At 39.9% G+C, this 20,960-nt stretch overlaps 1 protein-coding gene across 1 annotated transcript in view; it reads right to left on the bottom strand.

Moving 5' to 3' along the window:
• LOC128659735 (oocyte zinc finger protein XlCOF26-like) overlaps positions 1-20,960 on the bottom strand; it is a 43,882-nt gene that overhangs the window by 6,295 nt on the left and 16,627 nt on the right. Inside the window, exon 3 of the mRNA XM_053713315.1 lies at positions 1,802-1,918. The gene's annotated coding sequence lies outside the window, so the exon portion shown is untranslated. The remainder of the gene's footprint in view (positions 1-1,801; positions 1,919-20,960) is intronic.

Raw genomic sequence — 20,960 nt, forward strand, 5'->3', positions numbered from 1 at the left:
ATTCCTACATATGTCCTAACATTAATGTGTGTCTTAAATTTGTTCATGGGTTTTTTGATGGTGCAACAGATAGTCCTAATCCTAGGACTTTTTCTTCTTCCTTGTTTAGATCTCTCTCACTTAAATTAAAAATCCCTTTATTACTTGGCCCTATTTCTGTCTTTTTGCTTCCATTTTTTCTCCTTCCATCTCTGACTCCTCTATTGGTATTTTACTTAATCTTGGTGTTCTTTCTTCTCTTATCTGTTCTCTGAGTTTTTTTGATGTGCCCTCTCTTGGAGGGTTTTGTTCTAAAAAAGCCTTCTCTTCTTTAGTTAATTCAATCTCCCTTCATTTACACTATTGAGGGGGTTAAATCTATTATGGGTGGGGGCATCCCATTGTCTGTTTTCACACCTTTTATCTTCCCATTTATATTGGTGGTAACTTCTCTCATATTGTGGATTCTCTCTATCTTCTCTTGTATAATTTCTTTCATAATCATTTCTATATCCATTATACTTCTGGTTACCTCTCCATTGATTATTCTCCCTCCTCCCATTATGTTGATAGCCTATATCCCGGTTGGGGTATCCCCACCTTTGGTTTTGGTTCCAATAATTATTTCTAGGATAATATCTACTTCTATTTTCCCTTTCATAGTGTTGTCTATTATTATAATTCTGTCTCCTATTCACTTGTTCCCATCCTTTCTTATTCATATTTTGAATTTCTGGATCTCTATTTACATTTGTTTCCTTTACAACTTCTAATGGTATATTGGTAGATTCATTAATATCTCTTTCAATTTTTTTGCATTTTGTCATTATAATCTCTTTTCTTAAGGTTTCTAAACATTCATTGATAATTTTTTGCTTTTCTTTAAGTTTTTGATCCTCCTTCAAAGTCTCTAGTTGGCTTTTAATATTAAGTATTTCATTATCTATTTGTTCTAAACTTTCATTTCTAGATTTTTTAATCACCTTGATTAATCCTTTTGAGGCTTCCCTAAGAACCTCATCCCATTCTACTTGTAGATTTTCACTCAAATCAAAGGTACAATTCTTTTTAAATTTTAGACCTCTTGGGATAATATTTTTATCTAAATATCGTTCAAGAAAAATCATTTCTGTCTAAACTCTTTATTTAGTGCTTTCTCTAGATCTCCTACCAATTTCGTAACATCCACTAAATTATCTTCTTCATTGTGTTTTTGTAACTCTTTATGCGATAACTCAGACAATAATTTGTCTCTATATGAAATTATATCCATTTTACCTAGTATTGCTGCTATCACTTCTTGGAAGAAACAAAGGAACAAAAGTGAAGTAAGTTTTGAAATGAAGCGCTATACCAATCCCAACTTTGCCACTCAGTATAAACTACCTCCTTTCTAGATAGTCAAAGTTTAAACAATGGAAACAATAGTTTGAAGCGCTACAAGCTGTTGGTTAAAAATGAAATCTCTAACCTTAACTAATCCTACTCCTTTTCTGATCTCCCAGTATAATGACTGTATTTTTTATGTGTTTTATAATGTGAGGGCAGGGGAAGATGGAGTTGCAGGTGTTCCGAGTAATGAACCAGGTCAGGGGGTGAGGTCAGGCAGTTGTTGGACATGATCTGTCTAAAAGGACAGAGGGGGGAGTAGTATTTTTTACCCTCCTCCTCTGCTCAATGGAGGTTGCTCCATCTTTATAACGTCACTGACACAAATGTTCTTAAAGATGTAGATATAAATATAATAGTTTATATTTGTTTAATGAGCGATCTATTTTATTTTCCCAGTAATTAAAGTCAGCATAATATCCGTTTTACTCACCTAACACATATGAGTTCATGCTGATAACAGACTCCAATGTCTGTGCTCAGGAAGAAGGTTCCCTTATTCACTCCAGTTACATCAATCACCTGATATCTCTCAGTGCTCTAAACATGTCTGTAAAAAGTATATTACATGGTTCAAAAAGATAATAAATAATGCTTCTGATTAACTGTACGCATGTGATAATTAAAGGCATCACAAGCATTTAGTACAGTCATCTCATTGGGTGTTATAATTGCCCCTTAAATATGAATCATCCCAGATCTATGCAACATAATTGTAGAAAATCTATTTAAGTGAGCCATATCATAAGTTTACAAATATATAATAATCTTTGTTTTCTGTCATTTATATGAAACAATATTTTCTCCTGAAAAAAATGTTAAAAAACATAAATTATGCTTACCTGATAATTTTCTTTTCTTCAGATGGAAAGAGTCCAAAGCTGCATTCATTACTTTTGGGAAATTAGAACCTGGCCACCAGGAGGAGGCAAAGACACCCCAGCCAAAAGTTTAAATACCCCTCCCACTTCCCTCACGCCCCAGTCATTCCGACGAGGAACAAGGAACAGTAGAAGAAATATCAGGGTGAAAAGGTGCCAGAAGAATAAAAATACCAGACGCCACATAGTAAAAACACAGGCAGGGAGCTTAGGTAAGCATAATTTATGTTTTTCTTCATAAATGGAAAGAGTCCACAGCTGCATTCATTACTTTTGGGAAAACAATACCCAAGCTATAGAGGACACTGAATGTAAGAACGGGATGGTACAAAAGGCGGCCCATTCTGAGGGCACCAGGCCTACAAACCCTACCCAAAAAAAACCTGCTTCGTCCGAAGTCGAGAAAACTTTGAAAAAAGGGAAAAGGCCCCAATGACACTGACCAGCAGATAGTCCAGAAGCCTTGCTAGAGACTGCAGAAATGGACATGACTGAGCCAACCCGCCTCCAGGAGACACTGTCATCCAGCAGTCGGTCCCCAACAATCCACCCCTTACTAGAGAAAAGGATCAAACCCCCAAAAAAGAAACTCCCCCAAAAAAGGAGAAAACCAAGGATCCCCGAAGGGACCCCAAACATAGTGCAACAGATTCCAAATGAAAAAGGGAACCCCGAGAAACAAGCCAAACTCAGAGAGACCCAAAACAGTCTTGAGAAACAGGCAGGTAACGAGAATCTCAATACCCACAGAGGGTATGCCAACTCTTAACCTCAAGAAGTGAAGCCACTAATCTAACCACTAGACCAAAACAGCAGGCTTCCAAGACCCCAGATGACACAAAAACCACAGGGTTAAGATCGGCCACAGAAACCGAGAAGAAAACTTCTCCTAAACACAAAATGCAACCGCATCTTAACAGACAACTGAAGACAGAGTCCTTAAGTCACAGACAACTCGGAATATCAAAATATTCAGAAATCAAACACGTGCAGCAACACAGGCAAGCAAACCATACCAGGATGACTAAGAAAGGAATACTTGCAAACAAGTAAGGAGCAGCTGAATAAAAAATAAAAAAAAAAGATATCAAACCCTATTGTCAGACTGCTAAACATCAACTAAACAGTGGGCACACCATAGGCTATCTGAAAGCCGTCAGTCCTTCTCAAATATCATGAACATAGAGAAAGTGCAGAACTAAAAGTAGGCTCACTGACCAAAAGACCAGAGGATGGACACATATCTCAGATACTGCTCCACACCAGACCAGCCCAAGCAACAGGCAGGTCTAAAAAAAAAAAACAGAGGAACAGAAAGGACCCCAAATACCAACCCCTAGGGAAGGACGAAATGGGGTGAACTCTGTCACCCCAACAGAACTCGGGTGCTAACCCCAGATTTTCCAAATAAGTACTGTCAAAGATAACCCCATAGGAGATGAACATCGCAAATGTCGAAGATTCCTATGAAAACCCATTGTAACTGACAGTCTCAACATAGAGAGTCCAATCTCCATAGAAGGAACAGCACAAGATTTAGAAAGGCAAACTGCTCATCCATACAGGATAAAAATACCTGTTCAAACTTCCTGCACACAGGAAAGGACAACAACCCTCCAGAGAGAGAAACCCCCACCTTCATAAGAAGGACAAACAACCCCCCAAAAGGGAAGGGCACCTATAAGAACAGAGCACATGTTCACAAGGCATGAGTCAAGTTTGATGAAAACAAAAAGCAGAATGAAAATCATCCAGACGTCATTAAGAACACTGAAAGAACTCCCCACAAAGGGAAATATACATCGTTCAAAAAACAAGGCAAGCCATAAGTAGGATAGCTGAGAGCACCCAGAACCTGGCCAAGCTGCTAGAAGGTTTAACAAGCCATTCCTTAGGCCATAGCCTATGTTCCCTGGGAAAAACTGGATTGCCCCGAGCAGCCACAGGATCATAAGATTCCGGCCCTTCAGAAAGATCCCAAACAAAACTATAGGCCCGAGCCCCAGAATTGCTTAAAACAAACCACACCCCAGGGAACACAAATACCCCCTCTGAAAAATTAGACCTCACAGAGGAATAACCGGACTAACCCGGAGAACGGGAACAAGACTCACTCAGAAATCGCACCCAAAGAGAAGAGAACATCTTTTACAGGAGTCCAATACTCCAAAAAAAAGCTACAGCATGATGCGTGCCAAGACTCTAGAAACCAAGGGATAACATTGAGGACAAAGTAACCTGAAGAGCGAGTAGGACAAAAGGCTAGACTCCATATCCCCTCAGAGGACCATACTCAAGGAAAAACAATTCAAAGCATCCCAACCCCAGTAGAAAACCCTCTAAGCGAAGCTCGGGGAAGGAGACCACACAGCCTAGCCTCCCTGATAGGGAAAAAATAAACTCGTGAAGTTGGTAAAACCACACGGCCCTCCCTATAAAGGCGGTCAAAACCACTAAGGAGAAACGGACAAGGTCTAGAAATCTTGACTCGAAGGAAGAGAAACGCAAAAGGAACAAGTCCAAGAAGCCCCTAAAGGCAAGAACCGCCAGGAACCAGCAACAAGGAGGCCCTGAGTCCTTCAAAATTCCAACCCATGCAGGGAGGGAAACACTCTAAAAATGACAAAATGATGGAAACAACAGTGTGTTGCAGCAGAACTCCACCAAGTCCCAGACGACCAGCTAAAAAGGCTAACAAGGACTGAATCAATCCCCCATGCCTCGCGGACCATCAGGTCCTCTCAGAGAGCTTAACTGAACCTGTCAATATAAAAAATAAGGAAAAACACAAATAATAGTGTGAAACACTCGGCACCTCAACCAGACCAGCCAGACAGATAGGCACAAGTTGTCTGAAATAGGCCTCAATACAGAAGGGTCTGAACCCAATCAGGACCAGCCTGAAACACAAGGTCGATACTGTCAAGGCAGCAATTAGTCACCCCCAGAAAAGGAGAATAAATAGCAGACAAACATAGGACTAACATGTCCTCTAACAAACAAATTTCCGTAGAAGTAAAACAGATCGATATACAATTGCGAGCACCGATTCAAGAAAAATTCCCGAAGGAAATACAAAACATGAGCTCAAAATAAAAAAATCATCCTAACCGGATTAAAATAAAAATAAGGCAACCCGTAGGTTATCACCCAAGAAGAACAAACACACCCGCAGGACCGGGATCATGTTCTTACAGCTCAAGAGTGGAAAAGATACTCAGTGAACAAAGCTATAAAAAGATTACGTCATCCTCATATAGCTAATTCTGCGAGCCATTCGAAGTAGACGACTGAGAATTCCCAAGAATGCCAGAATGTGTCTCAGTAGGACACGAAGGTGCACCAGTCTATAACGAAAGGCACAGCATACCCTAGCCAGAGCAGAAGACGACCTCGAAGGATGACCCCCTGATGCCTCAGGGACAGTCATTCCTCCAGAGCTGAGCAGGCCATCCCATGCCTGAAGAGCCCTGGTCAACAGAACACGTACAATATCGTAAGCACACTTCTGGTAGCTGCAGATGTGCCAGCGCCATAATAATGGACATGCGAAAATGTGCATTAACCTCCGGGGGAACAAGTCACCTTGCAGAGAAGGATAAGCAAAATCTGGGTTACCTACATGTGTAGTAAGAGTAAGTGGTATGGAACTCACCACTCGGGGGCAGGACCCCCAGAGACAAATGGCTCAGAGGCGCCTTGATTCCCCGATCCCGAGGAATTGAGCGCTCTAAAACGGCATTCTGAACATAACTGAAGGGCATGTATCACCTGGGCCAATTCATATTCCTCACGAAAAATAGACTGAGTCTGAGACGTTCATCTACACATTATCAGAATTCTCCATAACTGGGATATTGAATACAAAAAATGGACCCAATAGTAAAAGTAAACTGCACCCGACACCCACAATGGCTGGGGCACTCAGAACCTCCTAGGACCCAGACACCAGCGGACCAGAAATTTTCCATCGCCACATGGTCAGGAACGCGGAAATGGAAAGTCAATACATGACCACGCCCGGTCACCAAGTGCACCGAGGGGTCCAGAAAAAAAACGCTCAACCTAAAGGCTGCGTCACTTCCAAGTCCATTATGTTCCTAGCCTAAGTAACACCACACATAAGCAGGTCGGATCACATAACAAACATGATTAAAAAACACAATTTATGTAAGAACTTACCTGATAAATTAATTTCTTTCATATTGGCAAGAGTCCATGAGCTAGTGACGTATGGGATATACATTCCGACCAGGAGGGGGCAAAGTTTCCCAAACCTCAAAATGCCTATAAATACACCTCCCACCACACACACACACACTTCAGTTTAACGTATAGCCAAGTAGTGAGGTATAAAAAAGCATATAAAGAAAGGAACTGGTAAAATAATGTGCTTTTATACCAAAAAAATCATAACCACCATAAAAAGGGGTGCGCCTCATGGACTCTTGCCAATATGAAAGAAATTAATTTATCAGGTAAGTTCTTACCTAAATTATGTTTTCTTTCATGTAATTGGCAACAGTCCATGAGCTAGTGGCGCATGGGATATAATACCCAAGATGTGGAAACCACGGAAGAGTCACTAGAAAAGGAGGGAAAAAATAAAAACAGTTATTCTGCTGAGAAAATTAAACCCAAATAATAATTAGGTTTTCTTACATTTCAAAAAACTTAAATCATAAGCAGAACAATGAAACTGAGACAGCTGCCTGAAGAACTTTTCCTCCAAAGACTGTTTCTGAAGAAGCAAACACATCAATATGGTAAAATTTGATCAACTGAAGCTCCATTCTTAAAAGCCCAAGAAGTGGCAACTGATCTAGTAGAATGAGCTGTAATTCTCTGAGGTGGAGACTGCCCCGCCTCCAAATAAGCTTTGTGAATCAAAAGCTATAACCAAGATGCCAAGGATATGGCAGAGGTTTTCTGACCTTTCCTAGAACCAGCGAAAACAACAAATAGACTAGAAGTCTTCCTGAAATTCTTAGTAGCCTCAACATAGTATTTCAAAGCTCTAACTACATCTAAAGAATGTAGAGATCTCTCAAGAGAATTCTTCAGATTAAGACACAAAGAAGGAACAACAATTTCTCTACTATTGTTGTTGGAATTCACAACCTTAGGCAAAAATTTAAACAAAGTCAGTAGAACCACTTTAGGTTTATGAAATATCAGATAAGAAGATTCACAAGAAAGAGCAGACAATTCAGAAACACCTCTCAAAAAAGGAGACTGTTTTCCCCAAAAAACAAAATCCTGAGGCGGTAGAACATTAAATACAGATGGGGCTTCCCAACTAAACTAATACTCACCAAAGACAATTAACCTTATACTTTAACCAGTCCCAGCCAGGGCTTCTCGCTACTTGAATATTGGGGCCTTAGCTTGCCTACAAGCTCTAACTACCTCCCTCCTCAGGCGAGTCTCCGAGCTTCTGCTCCTGAGTGGCAGGTCAAAGACCAAAGATCAAAACGCATAAGACAGCAAGCCTTCCCATGAGACAAGGTGCCTTGATCGCTGTTTGGCATGAACTGCTTCTATCCACTGCACCTTACATTAGGAGAGACTATGGGACAATGCTTACTAAAGTCCTAACCTACCTCTCATTAAATCATTCAGGTTCGTAATTTGTTTTGTTATTCTTTGTTTGAATTGGTAAAGATATCCTTTATAATATTGCACATGACACTATGTTATTGATATTTACTCTCTGTTTTAAATACTTTAGTGTTTCACTTAGCCTTGAGGCGCACTACTCTGACTTTAAACCATTCTTGGTAACTCCCCCCCATAATAGCCCATATGTCGGGCCCTAATTGGTGGACTATTCCACAACAATGTTCTCAACGTTTTTTGAAAATCCATCCTTTTATAAATTGAACCCCACCAAGACTGAAATATATGCCTGGGGTTTCCCCTCCGATTACTTACAAGACCTTGTCCACAGGTATAACTTTACCTGGAAGCAAAATAATATAAAACACCTAGGGTTCTATATCTCCAACAGTATTACACGTTTGATACAAGATAATTATATTCCCCTTCTCACGGAGCTGAGATCATTAAGGACTAAATGGAATTTCGAGGCTGTTTCGTGGTTGGGCTGCACTCAAAATGTATTTTTTGTCAAAATGAACCTACTTGTTCTGATGTCTTCCTATCAGGCTACCAAAATGTCTGCTTTTACAGTTCCAAAGTGGCTTCACCAAGTATCTTTGGCAGGGGAAGGCAGCTAGGGTAACTCATAAAATTATTCAGTATCCTAAATTGTATGGGGGCATTGCCTCAGCATCTGCTGTTCGATATTATGAAGCAGCCATGTTGACCCACATCACATCTCCCAGTGGGGTATTAAAGATTTAAGGAGCAAGTGAAGCATTCTGGAGCAGGCATCCTTGCCCAACCAGGTCCAGTTAAGAGATCTAATATGGGTTCCTCCCCACTGCTGCCGCAGGTTAAACATAGACAACCTTGTTATATTAGAATGCTTACATCTTTGGGACAAATTGAGACACTGTCTATGGGTTGCCCCACATCCGTCTCCCATTCACTCCACCACCGGCCTTCTTCTAGGTCTTCCAGACTCTCAACCCATTGCCTGGTTAATCTCGGCTTCACTCATGTTTCTGACTTTTTTTTACTCCCCATCATCATACTGCCCCCCCCCCCCTTTCCGCCCCAAACAACTAGCTCTCTGACTGTACCTCCCAGACTGCAATTTGAACACACCAGATTTAGGAGCATGCTAGGAGCATGGGGCTTTGATTCTGCCCTCCCCCGTCCCTTGATCGCCTGGAAGATCAGGTGGCGAAGAGGTGTGAAACTTTGCAAGCCCATTTCTCAGCACTATCTCCTTATGGAGAGAGCTGATTCTGACTTCAAAGCTCATCACATCTTAAAATGGGAATAATACAATACCAACAGCACTGTGAACTTGAGATACAAATACTCAACTTTATTAAAGCATAGAGGGAACAGAAAGACACAATGTTTCGGGCTGTCTGCCATTATTCATGTCATAACAGGTAATACCCAAAATGCTCACCTTTATACACAATCACAGGTGGTTTATTTAATCATTTCATTAACCTTTTCATTAACTCCTTCATACTTTTTGCAGAGGTTACTTATATTATATCCCCACCTAGTGGTGTCTAATATATTTACATTAAAAACCAAAACAGGGGAGTAAATTAGAAAGTAGCTTAGGACTTCCGGCTGGAGGCGGGCCTATAGGCAAACTGCAGGCGTTACTAGAGCTCCGCACCTCTACGAGAGGCCTATTCATCACCAGCCCTATCCGGCTTCCCTTGGCCGGTCCAGGCTTGGGTTATAGGATCCGCTGATCCTGCATAGGAAGTCTGCCTATTCAGCTTTTGGGTGCACGGTAGCTGGTGCACGCTATATCCATGGGAAGTATCCAGGTGTTTCTCCTGTTGACTATCTAACACCCACCTGAAGAACAGTGTTATCTTCCCGCTTGCCCTGGATGAGCTTCAAACTTGCTCTGCTTGAAGGACGCGGCTGACTAAAGGTTTTTTGGAATCCCGCTGCTAATTTAGCTGAAATTCCCAATACTTTCACTCAAAGGTGTCTGGTTACACCAAGACGGGAGGAAGAGCAGTCTGCTAGCCTACCTGGTTGGGCTAAGGTTTGAATAGCAGAATCTGTGCCTTGGATAAATTGGAGGTGTTGGCGGCCCCTACAGAATCTACTTTCCGCTAGGTGCGGACAAATGCCTCGGGGAGGTGTCATCCTGCTGCTGAGATCCACCTGACGGAGGTTCCGTGGCTGACCAATCCGGGAGCTGCGTGCATCGGCACGTATGGGTTGGAGGACTTCCTGTGCTGCAGCCGTCTCTCCCGCTGGGGCAGACAGAACGCCAAGTTTCCACATCTTTGGATCTTGCGGTGGTCGAGAGGGTAAGAGAGCCGGGAGCGAAAAATGCCACTGCAGGATAGGTCTAAGGAGGCGCAGTGCGGCATCTCCCCAGGTGAGAACTTAAAGAGGCATCAGTTTTCAGGGAATCCTACAACCGGGTGCTCTGTGCCCTTGGATGTCTAACAAGGGGTCCCTTTAAAGTGGCATATAGCGCCTAGGTATAGCAGGCGGGAATTGTTTGAGGGTGGCCACGGACAGCCGGTGGGATATGTACATGGAGCACAAGTTTTTGTTCTAAGTATATTCGAGTGGATATGTGAACTAAATGTGATGATAACAGAGTCTTAGGATCGGTAAATAAGACTGATTTACCCGAGAAGCAGAACTTTTTTTTACTTTCTGCGATGAGTTTTTTTTTAGTTAAAATTTTTCTGCAGGTCATTTTGAAATAGAAATCAGTTTTAAATCGTTTATAAACAATATTTATTTCAAACATAAATGCTAATACAGTATATAGACAGACACACATAGATAGATTATAGATTGAGATTTGCCAATATATCTATCTCTAACATAAGCTACGGAGGGAGGGGCGAGTGTGAGTGTGCAGGAGCCGAACACTGGTGAGACATTTAGAGATCAGATCCCCCCAGCTGCCTTGTCTGCAAGTAACACTTGTAACCCTTCACCTCCACGGCTCAAAATGTTAATAGCACCGCACAGGGGAAAAAAAAGCGTTATCCCTGCTGCGGTCTGCTTGTGAAGACTGTTAGCTTAAAAGAGATGTGTGTGGGTGGAGTTCCGGGAATTGCCGATTCCCATTTTTGATAATCAATCACCATTGCCAAATTAGACACACACACAACCAACCGGTATAAGCTTTCATGGAGTTGGTAGTGTTTTTAAAAAAAAGAACATGAAGGCTAAAGCTGGCGCTAGGCGCACATTCACAAAAAAATGTTTACAGCCTGGGCTTCAGTAGAGAGGGGGGGACCGCCTCAGTTTTAAGCAGCGCTAGCTTCTGTTCTTTTTTTTTTTAAAACACTACCGACTCCGTGAAAGCTTATACTGGTTGGTTGTGTGTGTGTCTAATTTGGCAATTGTGATTGATTATCAAAAATGGGAATCGGCAATTCCCGGAACTCCGCCCACACACATCTCTTTTAAGCTAACAGTCTTCACAAGCAGACCGCAGCAGGGATAACGCTTTGTTTTTCCCTGTGCGGTGCTATTAACACTTTGAGCCGGGGAGGAGAAGGGTTACAAGTGTTACTTGCAGACAAGGCAGCTGGGGGGGATCTGATCTCTAAATGTCTCACTGGTGTTTGGCTCCTGCACACTGACACTCGCCCCTCCCTCCATAGTGCGACACTGGAGTGCTAAGTTTTCTGTGTGAAAAGCATATAAAGTCACAGGCAGTAGATGTATTATATACCCCCTGGGGCTGTTTGTAAAGGTTAAAACATACATACAGCCCCAGGGGGTATATAATACATCTGCTGCCTGTGACTTTATATGCTTTTATGATATCACACAGAAAACATAGCACTCCAGTGTCGCGCTATGGAGAGAGGGGCGAGTGTCAGTGTGCAGGAGCCAAACACCAGTGAGACATTTAGAGATCCCCCCAGCTGCCTTGTCTGCAAGTAACACTTGTAACCCTTCACCTCCACGGCTCAAAGTGTTAATAGCACCGCACAGGGAAAAACAAAGCGTTATCCCTGCTGCGGTCTGCTTGTGAAGACTGTTAGCTTAAAAGAGATGTGTGTGGGTGGAGTTCCGGGAATTGCCGATTCCCATTTTTGATAATCAATCACAATTGTCAAATTAGACACACACACAACCAACCGGTATAAGCTTTCATGGAGTTGGTAGTGTTTTTAAAAAAAAGAACATGAAGGCTAAAGCTGGCGCTAGGCGCACATTCGCAAAAAATTTTTTTACAGCCTGGGCTTCAGTAGAGAGGGGGGGACCGCCTCAGTTTTAAGCAGCGCTAGCTTCTGTTCTTTTTTTTAAAACACTACCGACTCCGTGAAAGCTTATACCGGTTGGTTGTGTGTGTGTCTAATTTGGCAATGGTGTTAAGCTAACAGTCTTCACAAGCAGACCGCAGCAGGGATAACGCTTTTTTTTTTCCCTGTGCGGTGCTATTAACACTTTGAGCCGGGGAGGAGAAGGGTTACAAGGGTTTTTCCTCTGTGCTATTAACTAACACTTTGAGCGGGGAGGAGAAGGGTTAGAAGTGCTTGCGCCCACAATATAAATGGCCTGGCTGCACACTTACCTCAGTCGCAGAAGCAGACGTTTTGGCGGCTAAAAGTAACTAAATAAGTTATTAGCAAAGCATCTAAAAAATGTATCAATTTCATGAGCAGCAGCCAATAATGTGAAAGCAAAAATGTGCTGGTTGCTATGCACAATAATAATTAAAAAAAAAAACTAAAAAAAAACCTGTTGAAGAAAAATATGTGCTTGACAGAACTGGCCATTCTTTCTGCAGGCAGGCTCCACTTTCTGCGATATTATCGCAGATCGCACTATGTTCTGCCTTGGGGCTGATTACTGCTATGATATCCATGAGACCGATAATGTGCTAAATATAAGATATATCTGAGTGCAAGATTATGGTCCTTTAACAGACTGTTTCACCAGAAATCGATCTGCAGTTAGCCTTACGATACTTGAGCAGTTAAATATTCTGATCTGTTTGCTCCTGAGCCAGCGCATATCCAACGATGTGACTATGGACTATAGCTACTGTGGGTTCCTTTAATGGAAAAGTATGAAGATATATATGGACTATATTGCTGTGCTCAGTTGTAGTAATAAGTAGCCAACTGTTATATATAGGGAGATGTGTATTAGTAACTGTGGCCCAGATATAACTTATTAGAGTATGCAAGTGCTTTTTTTTTAGCTCTATGTAAACTATAAGTAATTATTTATATATTTATATAGATAGTTAAGCCTGCTTTTGAAACTGCTTGATACAGTGAGACACAGTATGATATAGTTTGAAAGTCTGATAGGGTTTACAATTTGCACAATTATTAGAAGCATAAGAACTGTGGTATAACTATAGTACTGTTTTTTTCTACATAAGGTGTTTGACTAACAGAATACACAGAGGTTACATTGTAGTGCATACTTAAGCTACAAAGCACTAAATAAGCTGCCATTAATATTGCAGAAAGCTTATAGTAATTGTTATAGAACCCATTTAAAGGGCGGAACTGTCATTAAAGTTAGAGTAAAAATCTGCACACACATTTAAAAGATAAGCTTGATTAGAAGCACTTTTTCTTTGTGATTTTAGGCAGCGATACAGAGAGCACTTTGTTATTGCCTCTGTTTGTCTTGGCTCGCTAAGATAAAAAGAAACACAAGAATTAGAAGCACGATAGGAAGTATTTGATTCCTTTGCTAGTTATAAATATATCGGCATAAAGAAAAGAAGCTTTCTTGATTGGTGAGAGTACTATAGGAAGCATTTAGGCTTCTGCCTGTTTGGGTTAGCTAGGACAAAAGGGAGCACAAATAATAGAATTAGAAGTATGATAGGAAGCACTTTATCTCTTTGTAGGCCAAAAAAATTAAATTGGTATAAATAACGGAACTATATAGGAGGTAGATAACCCTACAGGAAGCACTTTATTGGGGTAGTTAAGATAAAAAAGAAACACAAATAATAGAATTAGAAGCACTATAGGAAGCACTTTAACATAGGCATCTTCTTACGCTGGTAAAATAACCTACATTTGCACATTGGTAGTGTTTAGAGTGTATTGAATTTTTTTTTTTCTCTACTGTTTCTTGCATTAACATTAAAAAGCCTTGGGGACCTCTTCGGTCCATGGATAAGTATATGCTCAACAAGAGCTCACCCTCAAATATGCCTCCCAAGCAAAAAGATAGGAAGGGGGGTAGCAGGAATCTTGACTCTAGTATTGAAGTAGCCCAGGAAAAAGGCAGTTTCAATCCTTTGAGTAATAAGATGGCAGAATTTGCTGCAGAAGTAGAAAAAATATTGACCCCCAGTTGGATCTGATTAAAATGGAGATCAAAACGGAAATATCAAATCTTATGGCTGAGGTCAGGCAGTTCTCCACAAGACTAGATGAAGTGGAAAACAGAGTCTCTGACCTTGAGGATAGATATAATGTACAAGATCCGCTGATAGAAACACATAGTAAGACTATTGCAAGTCTACAAGCTAAAATTGAAGACCTTGAGGATCGCTCAAGGCGTAATAACCTGTAAGTGATTGGCCTCCCCGAATCGCCAGAATTTTCAGATCTGATGACTTTTGCTACAGTCACATTGCCACAGGCATTACAGATGCCAACTCCTGCTACCCCCTTCCAGATCGAGAGAGTGCATAGGATTGGATATCATAGAGAAAATAGTGAGGGTAATAGACCAAGGCCGGTGATATTCAAATTTGTCAACTTTCAAGATGTTATTGTATCTGAAATATTATAGGAAATGTAATCCGTTTACATTAGGTTCACACAGGTTATTGATTTTCCAAAACTTTTCATCTGAAACCTTATCCAAGAGAAGAGACATGTCTTTTTTCTACGGTAGGTTACAGAGGGAAAACTACATTTACCCGGCTAAGTTAACTGTAATGAGAGAAGGAGCCTCCCATATATTAAATAACATTATGGAAGCTGAAGTATTCTGTAGAGAAGCTGGCGTCCCTTAAAGTCTGTTTGGTAAACGGAATAAGGAATGATTTAAATGCTCGAAATGGTTTATGTGTTGGGTTAAATTTAAACGGGTTAAAATCCCGAATTTTAAGTTTGTGTTTTTTGGGGGTTTTTTCTCTCTCCCTGCCTCTCGCCTCCTCTCCGCTTCTCCTTTCCCTGTGTCCACCTCATCTACCCCACTGCCCCATTGGATTATTTTTTTAATTTGCTTACCAATACTCAACTAGAATAAAATGGAAGTGAAGTTGAACTGTATGTCTTGGAATGTGGGCGGGATTACCTCCCCAATCAAAAGAAAATCGATAATAAAATATTTAGGGAAATTCAAGCTTGATATAGTATTATTGCAAGAGCTGTATCTTAAACCCCTTGAGATCCCTGAACTTAAAACTAAATGGGTTGGGGAGGTGGTTGCCGCCCCTTCTGATGTAAGGAAAAGAGGGGTTGCTATACTTCTAAATAAAAACTTTGAATATCAGATACTAAATAATGTGATGGACCCGGAAGGGCGGTTCTTAATATTGGAAATCTATATCAATAAAGTTAAATATGTATTCTGTAATATTTATGGCCCAAATTACGTTGACCAAGGAGTTCTGGTCTTCCTTAACAGTTAAACTACATAGCTACATAGGACAAAATCTTATTATTGCTGGAGATTTCAATTTACTAGCAAATGCTACTTTGGACAGCCTTAAAAAGAAAGCTATAAACTCTAGGGATAGGAAAGTCAGTATTTTACAAAAGTTTTGTGCCCATTTGGGTCTTGTTGACATATGGCGGGTTCAGAATCCAGACGGACGTGCATATACTTGCATGTCTCAAGTACATCAAACATTGTCCAGAATTGACTATTTTCTAATTTCAGAGTCACTGCTTAAGTGGAGCTGGGAAGCCAAAATTGAAGACATAGTAATTTCGAACCATGCGACCATATCATTGACTTGCAATTCCAATATAAGAAATCTGAGTAAAGGTAATTATATTTATTTTCCTAAACATCTCATCAATAATATCATTTTTCAGGGTTGGTTACGACAAAAGTGGGCAGAATTTTCTAAAAATAATGTAACGCATCTGAGTAAAATTGAAGTGTATTGGGAGGCAGCTAAAGCTGTGTTACGCAGGGAGATTAAAAATTACATGGTACATTGGAAGAGGAAATGTGGGCAAATAGGCAGGCAATTAGCTAACATGTTTAAAAATGCCTACCGTATCTATTTAGATAATCCTATGAAATTACATTGGGACAAGTATATGAGAGCAAAGTCACTCCGGGATATACATATCAAACAGAACAGTGCCCAAGAAGATCTTAGACTAAAAGCACTATATGGGGGACATACCGGTAGATCGGCCAAATTTCTAGCTAGGATTGCTAAAACCTCTACAAGACAGGCCATTCCGGCAATTAAACAAGGCCCAAATAGATATACTAATCAGGCGGATATAGAGAGAGAGGAAATATATAAAGCAGAGTCTCCTAATATCCCTGAAAAGATAGAATTTTGGAATAAGATTAAGATACCAAAACTCTCAGTAGAAGCTCTGAATACCATCAATGCTGCTATTACTGATGAGGAAATCTTGTGCGTTATCAAGCCAAATAAAGCGCCTGGGCCAGACGCGCTGCCTATAGAATTTTATAGAATCTTACAGACTCAAACTCTACCAATACTGAATAAACTATTTAATTTATATTTCTTAGAAGGTTCTGCTTGTTCACCATATTTTGCGGCGGCTAACATCTCCTTAATCCTGAAGAAAGATAAAGACCCTGAACTACCAAGCTCATACAGGCCAATTTCAGTTTTAAATACTGATTACAAGATGTTGGCCACAATCTTAGCTAATCGGTTGAAGCCTCATAATGGAGAATTAATCCATGAAAATCAGTCTGGACTTATGCCAGGTCGGAACCTGGTAAGAAACATGAGGAAAGTCCCGATTCTTATAGAGGCCATTTGGAATAAATATAAGACCTTATGGGTTACAGGATAAAGCTATATTAACGGTCGATGCCGAGAAGGCTTTTGACCATATTGGCTGGGATCATTTTATTTTATGCATTAGGTCGTTTTGGGTTCTCCGGTCATTTCAGTAATTATATTAGACTTATTTACAGTTCCCCTACCTCGGCAATCATTATTAATAATATGACTTTGCAACGTTTGACATTATACAGAGGGACTAGACAGGGATGCCCACTCTCTCCGTTGCTCTCTAATATATGTTTAGAGCCCTTAGCGATTTTGCTGCGTCAAGAATTAGAAGGCATTTACTGGGCGGGTGATAAATTGGTCTTGATGCTATATGCGGATGACCTACTGCTATTTATGTCTAACGTGAAAGAGTCACTCCCAATATTTCAGAACATCATTACACAATTTGGAGCAATTTCGGGGTATAAGGTGAATATTCTGAAATCAGAACTGTTATGGTTATATAGAAATCCGGCAATTAGAATTATCCACCCCTTTGCGGAAGTAAACCAAATTATATACCTTGGTCTCAGACTTACCAAAAACCCAGAGGAGTGGTATGAGCTAAACTATATACAATATTTGCGACATTGTATGTAGAAACTGGAGGAGTGGACATCCTTACCTATTTCATTATTAGCCCGAGTGAATATGATCAAAACAATTATCTTCCCTAAATTCCTATATATTCTTCAAAACATGCCAATTATTATGCATGGGAAAGATGTCATTAAGTACAATAAGGCATGCACTAGATTCCTATGGAATAATGCAAAGCCACGTATTGTTTCTTACCGACTTATGAACTCCAAATTAACCGCAGGTTTAGCGTTACCCAATATCCAAGCATATAATCTGGTTAATTCCGCCAGATTTGCAATAGATTGGATAAATGAAAAAGACCAAATTTCTTCATTTAGATGGGAATCGCAATTAGTGGCACCCTTTCAACTAAAGGCGCTATTACTCTGTTCTTTGACTGCACTCCCCTCAAATGTATTCTATTTAGGCTTATTTAAGAATGTAATAGTTGCGTGCCAAAGATTGTGTACTGACTTGGAGTACTCTCCGTTTGTATTCCAGTATTTACCCATATGTGGTAATCCCAATTTTGGCCCTGGGATGTCAAATAAGATTTTTAAAGTTTGGGAAAGAAAAGGGCTTAAATATATGAGTCAAATTATGTGAACAGATGGTTACCCAATACTGTTTATTGAACTATGTGATAAATTTGCGCTTTAGTCACGTGAATTCTATGCGTATCTTCAAGTTTGTCACTTTTTCTTGAGTATGGCGTAAATTGGTCGCTGGGCGAATTGCAAGATAGGATAGTTAGTTACGTAAATGGACTTCATTCAATCGCGCCATTATACTTATTGTTAAACCAGAAAACATCTAGGTTGCAGGTCAATGATATGGTAGCAAAATGGCAAAAATGGTTTCCAGATATAAATGAACAGATTATTATTAAGCGTTTCAAAATAATACAACAAACATGGGTTCCAACCTCTTGGAGAGAATCCCATATCAAAGTTTGTCTCCAAAGATATCTCACCCCAGGAATTGTGTCCAAATGGTATAAACCAAGGTACTTTGCTCAAGATGTGGGGCTGCTGAAGCAAATATTTTCCACTGTTTTTGGCAATGCCCTAAAATTCTACAGTTTTGGAAAAAAACTAATTACTGGATTAATGCAATTCTCCATTTGGACCATCAGTGGGATCCTATGGAGATATTCTTCTTGGTTAAATTTCTAGGGGTGGTTAAAAATTTTAAACTTATAAATACCATCGTATTATGCGGACTTAACCTTATACTAAAACATTGGATGGCTCGCTCAGCAACTAAGTTTGCCTATCTTAAAAATGCATTAATTACACAGTATACGATGGAGCAATTTATTATGCCATATCCGAATGAAGAACATTTACCCATGTTTTTCAGGAAATGGGAGAATTTCATCAGATCAGTACCAATAGCCTGTCAAAAGAAATTGATTAAACTATTTAGTAATTCATTATATGTCTAAACAAATATATACGCTGGACACTTCCCTGAATACTGGGTAGATGGGAGTGAGTGAGGGTGTGGTAGGCGGTTGGGGTTGAGGTGCAGGGCGAGGGTCTGGGTAGGCGGGGAGGGGAAGAGGAGGGGGGAATCCCCTCTTTCTTTTTTTTTTTTGTGTTGTGTGGGTCTGTTTTTGATTTGATTTGTTTTGTTCTTATTTTTGTTATGTGTTTGTTTGCTTTTTTTCCCCTATGTTAGGATGTACATATCTTATGCAGATTAGGTAATGTTGTCTTTTATGACACTCCGTCATGTGACACCTTTGATACGTATAATTGGAAATATTGATATATTAAAAAAACACAAAAAAAAAAACGGTGGTTAATTAATATGCAGATTAAACACTAATATTGTTAGTTAGTTTAGTAATATGGTTCCAAATAAGATCGATTATTATCTTGAATATTCAGACTCTTGTTAGCTAGATGTATTGTTGGATGTAATGTTTAAATCTTAATCTGTATTGAAGAGTTGTTTTTTTTATTTTGCTATAAAAAAAGATTTAAAAAAAAAACAAACAAAAAAAAAAACAGAACATTGTGGCAGCGAAAATCTACACAAATAAATTCCATTTCATATCCCTATTCATTCCTTTTGGATACATAGAATCTAATTTATAGATCCAGTGTGCTTTTCACCTCTTAAGATAAAGCTCTTTATTACCTACCCTTCTTAAAGGGGCAATGTGTTTAATAATCTGAAATTTAAGTTGAGAGACAGAATGACTAGCTTCAATAAAGTGATGAGCCACTGGGGCTCCTTATCTTTACGTCTTATTGCCGATTTATGCTGTATCATTCTGTCTCTCACTTTTTGGGTCATCTCGCCCAAGTAAATAATCCCAAATGGACATTTAATTACATAAACTACATAAGTAGTATTACATGTGTGAAATCCAGAGATTTTACATTTCTGACTTGTAAGGGGATGTGTGAATGTCTCCTTTAATCATACTATTACAATTTGAACATGATAGACAAGGGAAGCAGCTATTCCTCTTAGATGTAATATATCCTGTGTTATCTCATTTATTGCTCCCTACATCAGCCCTCACCAGTCTATCTTTAATATTGCAAGACCTTCTATATGCTGGAAGGGGATAACTTTTAAAAACCTAATGTGATGGATGGTAATCCCTCAATAAATGCCAATGTTTCCTCACAATCCCAGAAATACCTTTACTTAACACATTATACTCAGAAACAAAAGCCTTTCTGTCTTTGTTTTCTCCCTTCATTTATTTTGGGTCTCAATACCTCTGTTCTAGCAATTTCATGGACTTTTTCAATAGTTTCCTGAATATTAGACTTAGGATAACCCCTTACAATAAATGTATTTCCCATCTCACTTAATCTATTTTTAATTAAAGAGGCATCTTGTACAATACGTCTCACTCTCAATAATTGACTATATGGAAGGGACTTAAGTAGGATCTCCAGATGTGCACTAATAAAGTGCAACAAACTGTTACAATCCGTCTCCTATATATAAAAAATGTCCTTCCTTATATACTAGAGTATCTAAAAAAAGTACAGATATTTCACTATGGCCTAGATTTAGAGTTTGGCGTTAGCCGTCAAAACCAGCGTTAGAGGCTTCTAACACTGGTTTTTACCGCCCGCTGGTATTTAGAGTCAGTCAGGAAAGGGTCTAACGCTCACTTTCCAGCCGCGACTTTTCCATACCGCAGATCCCCTTACGTCATTTGCGTATCCTATCTTTTCAATGGGATCTTTCTAACTCTGGTATTTAGAGTCATGGCTGAAGTGAGCTTTAGAAATCTAACGACAAAACTCCAGCTGCAGAAAAAAGTCAGGAGTTAAGAGCTTTATGAACTGGCGTTAGCCCAGAAAGCTCTTAACTACTGTGCTCTAAAGTACACTAACACCCATAAACTACCTATGTACCCCTAAACCGAGGCCCCCCACATCGCCGCCACTCTATTAAAATTTTTTAACCCCTAATCTGCCGACCGCACACCGCCGCCACCTACGTTATCCCTATGTACCCCTAATCTGCTGCCCCTAATACCGCCGACACCTACATAATATTTATTAACCCCTAAT

The sequence above is a fragment of the Bombina bombina genome, chromosome 5, assembly GCF_027579735.1.
Source record: "Bombina bombina isolate aBomBom1 chromosome 5, aBomBom1.pri, whole genome shotgun sequence".
Taxonomy (NCBI): domain Eukaryota; kingdom Metazoa; phylum Chordata; class Amphibia; order Anura; family Bombinatoridae; genus Bombina; species Bombina bombina.